Source organism: Tenrec ecaudatus, chromosome 15, assembly GCF_050624435.1.
Source record: "Tenrec ecaudatus isolate mTenEca1 chromosome 15, mTenEca1.hap1, whole genome shotgun sequence".
Taxonomy (NCBI): Eukaryota; Metazoa; Chordata; class Mammalia; order Afrosoricida; family Tenrecidae; genus Tenrec; species Tenrec ecaudatus.
In genome coordinates this window covers 84,524,858-84,532,547 of record NC_134544.1, presented here as the reverse complement: position 1 = coordinate 84,532,547, position 7,690 = coordinate 84,524,858, and the positions used below count along the sequence as shown (strand labels likewise).

Genomic DNA, 7,690 nt, shown 5'->3' with positions numbered 1-7,690 from the left:
TACTCCCATTACTGTTCCTAAGGGGTTTATCTGTCCTGAATTCCCTGTGTCAAGAGCTCTTATCTGTACCAATGTGTGTTCTCCAGTTTAGCTAGATTTGTTAGGTAGAACTGGGGTCATAAAAATTAAAAAAAAAAAAAAGAGGGACGAGAGAGGATTCATTGTGAGCTCTCACACCACAAAGTTTGGTGTGTGTAATGTAAAGCTTATAGAGTGAAAACTACTTACAAACTCATATATAACAATAAAGTACATGTCTCAGAGCTCTGTTTTCCCTTGAGAGTGCTTGTGCTTCTCTGAGTCTGAGGGAGAACTCTTGCCCATATTCTCTACTCATCTGCTTCTAAATATCAGAGGACATGAAAATGCAGCTCTCTGCCACTGATAAACCAGTCAGAGCCCCTGATGTGGGAGATCTCAGAGGACAGTCCCAGTCTCTGGGGTCTCTGGTGTTACCATTTCTGCCCAGAAGCTAGTCCACAAGACTCATAATGAATTTTACACCAAACGTGGCATTCATTCTGGCCATTTTACATGGTAATTGTTGTACACCCTGCTGCTGTGTGTATAATTGTGAGTGCATTTGTTTGTATGTGTGCCATCTAATCACGGTGCCTCTGTGTTTGCAGGTGTCCAATGTGAGGTGAAGCTAGTGGAGTCCGGGGGTGACCCAAGAAAGCCTGGGGGGTGGTCTTCATGAAGTATTCAGTGATTTCTTCATGAAAGCGAGAATCGAGCAGGGCCATGTTTTAAGAACTAACTATTCTTGGATTGGGGCAAGAACTAAGTAGGAGCCCAAAATCCATATGCTAGCCCAGGGGTCCTCAAACGTTTTAAACAGAGGGCCAGTTCAAGGTCCCTCAGACCCGTTGGAGAGCTGGACTATAGTTTTTTTTAAAAAAAACCCAACTATGAACAAATTCCTATGCACACTGCACATATCTTATTTTGAAGTAAAACAAATGGGGCAAAAACACCCGGTGGGCTGGATAAATGTCCTGGGCGGGCTGCATGTGGCCCACGGGCCGTAGTTTGAGGATGTCTGTCAGCTAGCCCATAGGTTTAATAACTCTGATTTACTTTTGCGGTCATGTTATGATAAAACCAAAACCCCAAACAAACAATAACAACAAAAACACACAAAGAGCAGAAAGAAACAAAAAAGCAAAGAAACAAAAGAGAAAATCATTGTCAATCTTCCTCTAGGGTATAAGGCAATTGCACTGATAAAATTCAGCAATTTATTCAATGACAGATGTTTTCCCCCAATCTATGGGCTCTCATTTTGCTCTCCTGATAAAATCATTTTTTAAAATTAAAAAATAATTTTTGTTATTGTATTTGCAATACATAATTTTGTTGAATACTGCCAAAAATGTTACAAACTTTTAATCCTCATTGTATACATTAATGAAATGAATTTCAGAGCAGTTAAGTATCTTGCATGTGATTACATAACTTATAAATAGCGTGTATGAGATTGAAAACTAATGCATTCTGATTCTAAAAATTATTCTCCTAACTTCCAAGTCTACATAACTAAGCTGTCAAGGCACTTCTGGCGAAGTTTCCTTATTTATTTATTTTTTATAAATTATTTTATTGTTCTTACAGCCCTTCTAACTGTAAGAACAGTTGATGTATGGAATGTCAGAAGAGTTCTTACAGCTCTTCTAACATTCCATACATCAATTGTATCAAGCATATTTGTGCATATGTTGCCATGGTTTCCAAAACATTTTCTACTAAAGCTCTTCTTATAAAACCCTCTTTTTCCCCCTCTCTCCCTCTTTGATCAAATATATATATCTCCTTTTATCAATTGTATATATATATCCTTTGATCAAGTATATATATATATATATATATATATATACATACAATTTTTTTAGTAAGCCTTGCAAGTGCATGGCCTCAAAAAATTAGTTTATGACTCAGAATTGTTCCTCTCCATGGAAATCTTTAGTAAAAGGCAAAAGATTTATACGATCTGAAGAGAAACCAGAGTATGCTCAATTATATTTTGTTATTGTTAATTTGTATCTTACACTGTCCGTTGTCTCCCTTCACCCACATTTCTGTTATCATCCCCTTTGGAGGTGGGGCGGCTATATATCCAGCCATATGATAGGTCCCCCGTTTTTTACCCTTCCCCCTACCTGATCATCCACCTAGCCTCATTACATCACTACTCTCATTATTGTTCCTGAGGGGTTTATCTTTCCTGAAGTCCATGTGTCGAGCGCTCTTAGCTGTACCAATATGTATTCTCTGGTCTATCCAGATTTGTAAGTTAGAACTGGGTTACGGCCTTGCGGGTAGGGAGCGAGTATTCAAGAACTAGATGAATGATGTGTGATTTGTCGGTGCTATACTGCACCTGGGTTGAATCATCCCTTCCTTATACTACTTCTGAGGGTGTGGGTGGTATCCAATTATCTACAGATGGGATTTGGGTTCCACTCCAACCCCCCTCTCTCAAATCAATATAATTGTTTGTTTTGGATCTTTTGAGACCTGATGGCTGATCCCATCAACACCTCATGATCACACAGGCTGGTGTGTTTCTTCCATGTGGGCTCATTTGCTTCCCTGCTAGATGACTGCTTGTTTGACTTGAAGCCTTTAAGACTACAGACGTTATATGTTTTGATAGCTGGGTACCATCCGCTCTCTTCACCACATTTGCTTATGCACCCATTTTGTCTTCAGCAATTGTGTCGGGAAGGTGAGTATCAAAGAGAGCCAGGCAATCAGAACAAAGTGTTCTTGGGTTAAGGGAGGCCGTGAGCGAGGCCCAAATTTCATCTGCTATCTTACACCTTTTCATATAAATATATGTTCATTGGCTTCTATCCCTTTCATTATAAATTAATATATTTACATATCTATAGACCCATAGCTATACCTCTATAAATAGCTTTTGACTCCTATTTCTTCCCTCGATTTCCTTTCACCTTCCTTCTATCCCACTATCATACTCACCTTCCATTTGGCTCTCAGTATTTCCTCTTGGATACATTGCTCTTCATAAAACCCTACTCGGGATTATACACCCTCCTCACCATCAATTTTAGATCTCTTGTTTTTCCCTTTGTCTATGAGTTTGTTGGCTCCCCACTCTCTCTCCCCGCCCCATCTTCTTCCATGCCCCCCCTGAACTGCCGGTCCTGTAGTTTCTCTTTGGGATTGCTCATCCTGCCTATCTTATATAGACAGACAGAGGGTGGAAGAAAAACCAAAACATAATAAAACAAAAACAAAGCAACAACAAAAAATAATAGATAGTTCCAGGTCTGTCTGGTGACCCTAATGTATTTTTTCCGATCAAGTCTGAAGAGGTGACAAGCCCTGTACCCCAGGCCAGAAGTCTATTTTCAGGATTCTTTGATGACTTGGTTACTTTGTTCCCCTTCCTGTCCAGGTACACTCCCTTTGCCTCTCACCCCACTGTGCATGGGGCATATCAGGTACACTTTCCTGCACAATGTCTCCAGTGCTGTCCCCTGTACTGTTATGGGTCAGTGATAAAATGTCTTGTCTTGTGGTGGGGCAGGCCCTACGGTGCTCTCTATGCTCTGAGCATGATGTCGTCCCTGGGGCTTGATGTGTCATGATGAAGTTCTTTCTCTCTCTCTCCCCCTTAGTTCGGTCCTGTGTGGTCTGGACAGAGCCACCTCTCTCCCCAGGCTATATCTTCAGTGTTGTCCTCTGTATTGCCTTCTGGGGAGACGGTCAACATAGATCGACTTGGGTTGTTCTTACAGCTCTTATAACAATCCATACATCAATTGTATCAAGCATATTTGTACATACATTGCCATCATTATTTACTAAACATTTACTTTTTATGGACACCTTAATATCACTTCCTCTTTTTTCTCTCCCTCCCCCAACACCCGCGTGACTCTTTGATAAATTATGTATTATTATTTTCTTATCTTACACCGACCATGTCTCACTTCCCACAGTTTCTGTTGTTTGTCCTAGAGGGGGTGTGTGTGGTTTATGTGTCAATCATTGTAATCAGTTCCCTCTTCTTCCCCTCCCCTTCCCACCCTCCCACCACCCTCCTGGTATCGCTACTCCCATTCCTTTTCTTGGATTCCGTGTTCATGGGCTCTCATCTCTTATATGTACCTGTGCACATGCTCTGGTCTAGCCCGCAGTGAAAGGAAGGACTGGAGTCATGATAGTGGGGAAAGAGGAAGCATCAAGGAACCAGAGGGATATTGTGTGTTTCATTGGTGCTATTTTGAGCTGTGGTTGACTCATCCCTTTCCTTGTGACCCTTCTGAATAGATGTCCTATTGTCTACAGATGGATTTTGTGTCTCTGCTCTGACCAACCTGGCATTCTGTGATGCTCACACTCCCAGCACAATTTCTGAACACAAAATGGGCACATAAGCAAGGGTGGTGAAGAAATCGGATAGTGCCAGGCTATCAGAAGATATAGCATCTGGGGTCCTAATGACTTGAAGTTAAACAAGCAGCACTCTAGCAGAGAAGCAACTAACCCACATGGAAGAACACCATCTGTGCTATCATGAGGTGTCCACAGGATCAGTTGACAGGCAATAGAAAACCCCAAACAAATAAAAAACCATATTGTTGAGAATGAGGGGTCACGTTTATGATATCATTTAAAATACCATGGCTTGGGTCAGGTACACCATATTCCTCAAGGTAATATTTTTATTATTAAAATTTTAAAGATATATTTTGCAGCAGATTCACCAAACGCAATATGTCACTAAGTTCGGTTTGAGTTGATTTAGTTTAGTCTAGTCTAATTTGATTTAGTTTAATTTAGGACCCAATTGCAGTAAAATCCTGAAGAACTTCATTTTTTACTATTTTAAGTGGGTAAATACATAGAACACTTAAAATGCTTATGTAGGAGATGTTTGTTTCATTTTCCTCATTAACTTTGTTCATTAAATCATTTATTATAGTGGTCTCAATTCAGGAATATTAATTGTATCCTTTACATTTAAAAAAATTATTTTATTCGGGCTCATATAACTCATCGCAATCCATACATACATCAATTGTGTAAAACACACTTATACATTCGTTGCCTTCATCATTCTCAAAATTTGCCTTCTGCTTCGGTTCCTGGAAGCCGATTTTCCTTTTTATCCCAACCCCTTTCCTCCCCACTCACCCCTCCTGTATCCTTTATATTTTTATACAATTCTAAGTTATATATTTTATTGTTCATAGTTGTCCAGATTTTTGATGTATTGAGAACATTTTCATTTCATATTAGGCATTTCCAGTTATGTCTTTTACACTCTGCAATTTTTCAATAATGTATAATGATTTCATAACTTGGGGACACATACCCATGGTAATGACCTTTATAAAACAGAAAACATTGCTGTGTGCACTTTATTTTGCTTTTAGATTTACAGTCGTTGATCACCTGAAAGTTACTTATGTTAGTATGCTGCCCTGTACCACCCTCAGAGTTGTTCTATTCATTTCAATAGGAACATTTTTAATAGAGTTTTGCTTTCCATCTTGAAATGCCCTAATTATTTTGTAATGTATACAATTATATTAACTCTGTTGTAAAGTTTTATCTTATATTTGAAATAAAAATGTCATATTTCCAACCTGGCAATAACAAGTAGAAGAATTTAACTGCTGTTAACTTACATACATCACCTATTGAGCACCAATTCTCAAGAGTCTTGGCAAAGAGTGCATTGGGAGGAATGGTTGAGGAGTTGAAGCAGGCCTGAACTCAGTCTTACAGATATCAGCATTTTGGGATGCTAGTTTAGGGGTTGATTTTCCTTCTTCCCTCTTTTCATAGATTCCCTGGTTGAGTAGTGGTTATGCATTGGGCTGCTAGCTGCAAGTTCAGCAGTACAAAACCACCAGCTATTCCATGAAGACAGATGAGGATTTCTAGTCCTTTAGAGAGTTACAGTATCTGAAACACTCAAGGACAGTTCTTCCCTGTCCTATAGAGTCACTTTCACTTGGCATCTATGCAATGTCACTGAGTTGAGTTTGGTATATTTCAACTTATGGATAAAAGCACTTTATAATTACTGTGCATAGTTTATGTAGCTTTATTTTTAAATGATTTGAGGAGAATGGCAGCTTGATTATATTATAAAATTATATTCGCTGTTGTGAAAAAGCTGCCAGATTGTTCTAATGTGACGGTAACATTTGGTAGTTTCTGGCACTCTACATCCTCACCAGTCTTTCATGGTATCAGTCTGTCTTTTGAAGCAGAAGCACAATAGTAAACTTGCGTTACTAATTTATTGACTATTTAACTTGCAATTCTTAATGATAGTTGATGGACCACGACATTCCACATGCTTGCTTGCTAACTTTGAAGACATCAGATCAGATCTCCCCATTTCATCAATTTTGTAATTCGGATTTTAGCTAATTATGTAGTGTCTTTCTTTGAAAATCATTCAGAATGTGGCACTCCTCAACAGCTCATCATCTTCTATTCCTGGATGACATTCACGGAGTATAGAGCCCAGCCACTTTAGTAAACTATTTAATCACTGATGCTCAAGAGGGTCTTCTATTTAAATATAAAAACAAAATCATTTAAATGAAATATTCCCGATATAGTTGCACACTCAGGATAAAATATAGGCCCCATGTGCTGAAGCGAGATCTTTGCTTTAACCCTGGCATAACTCCCATCTTGCAGCCTTAGGCAGCATGAGAGAGTATATGTGGGAGTATATATGAGTACAGTCTCAGAAGCTGATGTCTTACCCAGCAATAAATATTGGCAAGGAGGCACTGCATTGGCCAGCATTAGACCTTCTCTTTGATGCCAATGTTTTCATCCCAAAGTCATGAAATAACCAAGTAGTTGTCATTTTAAGCTGCAAAGAACTATGCCTGATTTCTCTACAACAGTAGAAAACTGGATAATTTTGATAGCCCTTTCATTGGGCCCCTATTTTTCTACAATTTCCAAGTTCCAAAAATTGGAAAGTTCTGTGGGTATATTGATTAAATTACTGACCATGATTTGGAGCAGTGGGAAAAAACAAAAACAACATATGGAATATAGAGCCCAAGCAACGCTTCTTCAATGTGGAAGGAAACTGCCAGCATATACGGGTACTTTGTAGTACACGTGATAAAAACGTCATTTACAAAGGGTTACTGTGGGAGTTATATAATCATTTGTCAATTTGATGATTAAGAATGTAGGGGTGGAGTCTAGCCTGTCAATCAGATCATAGCCAATGCGGCTTCTGTGTGGGCATGGCCTTCTCATGAGAATTCTGGGAAATCCAGTATTTCATCCTTGGAGGCAGGAAACACTCTTTCTCACTACTTCACAGCTTGGGAGACACCGCAGCTGAGAGGACAAATTGACCCATCCCGTGCAGCCCTGGGTGCTGGGGAAGCCATTCCGAGACCCCTGCCAGAGCTGTTTCCAATGACACTGGATGCAAAGACTTGCTACCCACTGGCCTGTGATCTTCTAAATTCGGCATCATTGCATGTGTTTCGTGAGTATGAAGAGGACTTTATAGATTGCTGTTGGACATATAGGCTAATATCAGACTTATGGACTTGATCTGGGCTGGGGTGGGCCATTTTCTCAATGTTCAATTGCTCTTGTATATAAATCTACTTCTTATACACACAGAGATGAAAGTGACCTGGACTGAAAAAAAGAAAAG

At 39.4% G+C, this 7,690-nt stretch overlaps 1 non-coding gene across 1 annotated transcript; it reads right to left on the bottom strand.

Moving 5' to 3' along the window:
• Positions 1–1,894: 1,894 nt before the first annotated feature.
• Positions 1,895–2,010, bottom strand: LOC142428281 (U5 spliceosomal RNA). The gene has a single exon (XR_012780207.1). It is a non-coding gene; the product is annotated as a U5 spliceosomal RNA (small nuclear RNA).
• Between the last annotated feature and the right edge of the window lie 5,680 nt (positions 2,011–7,690).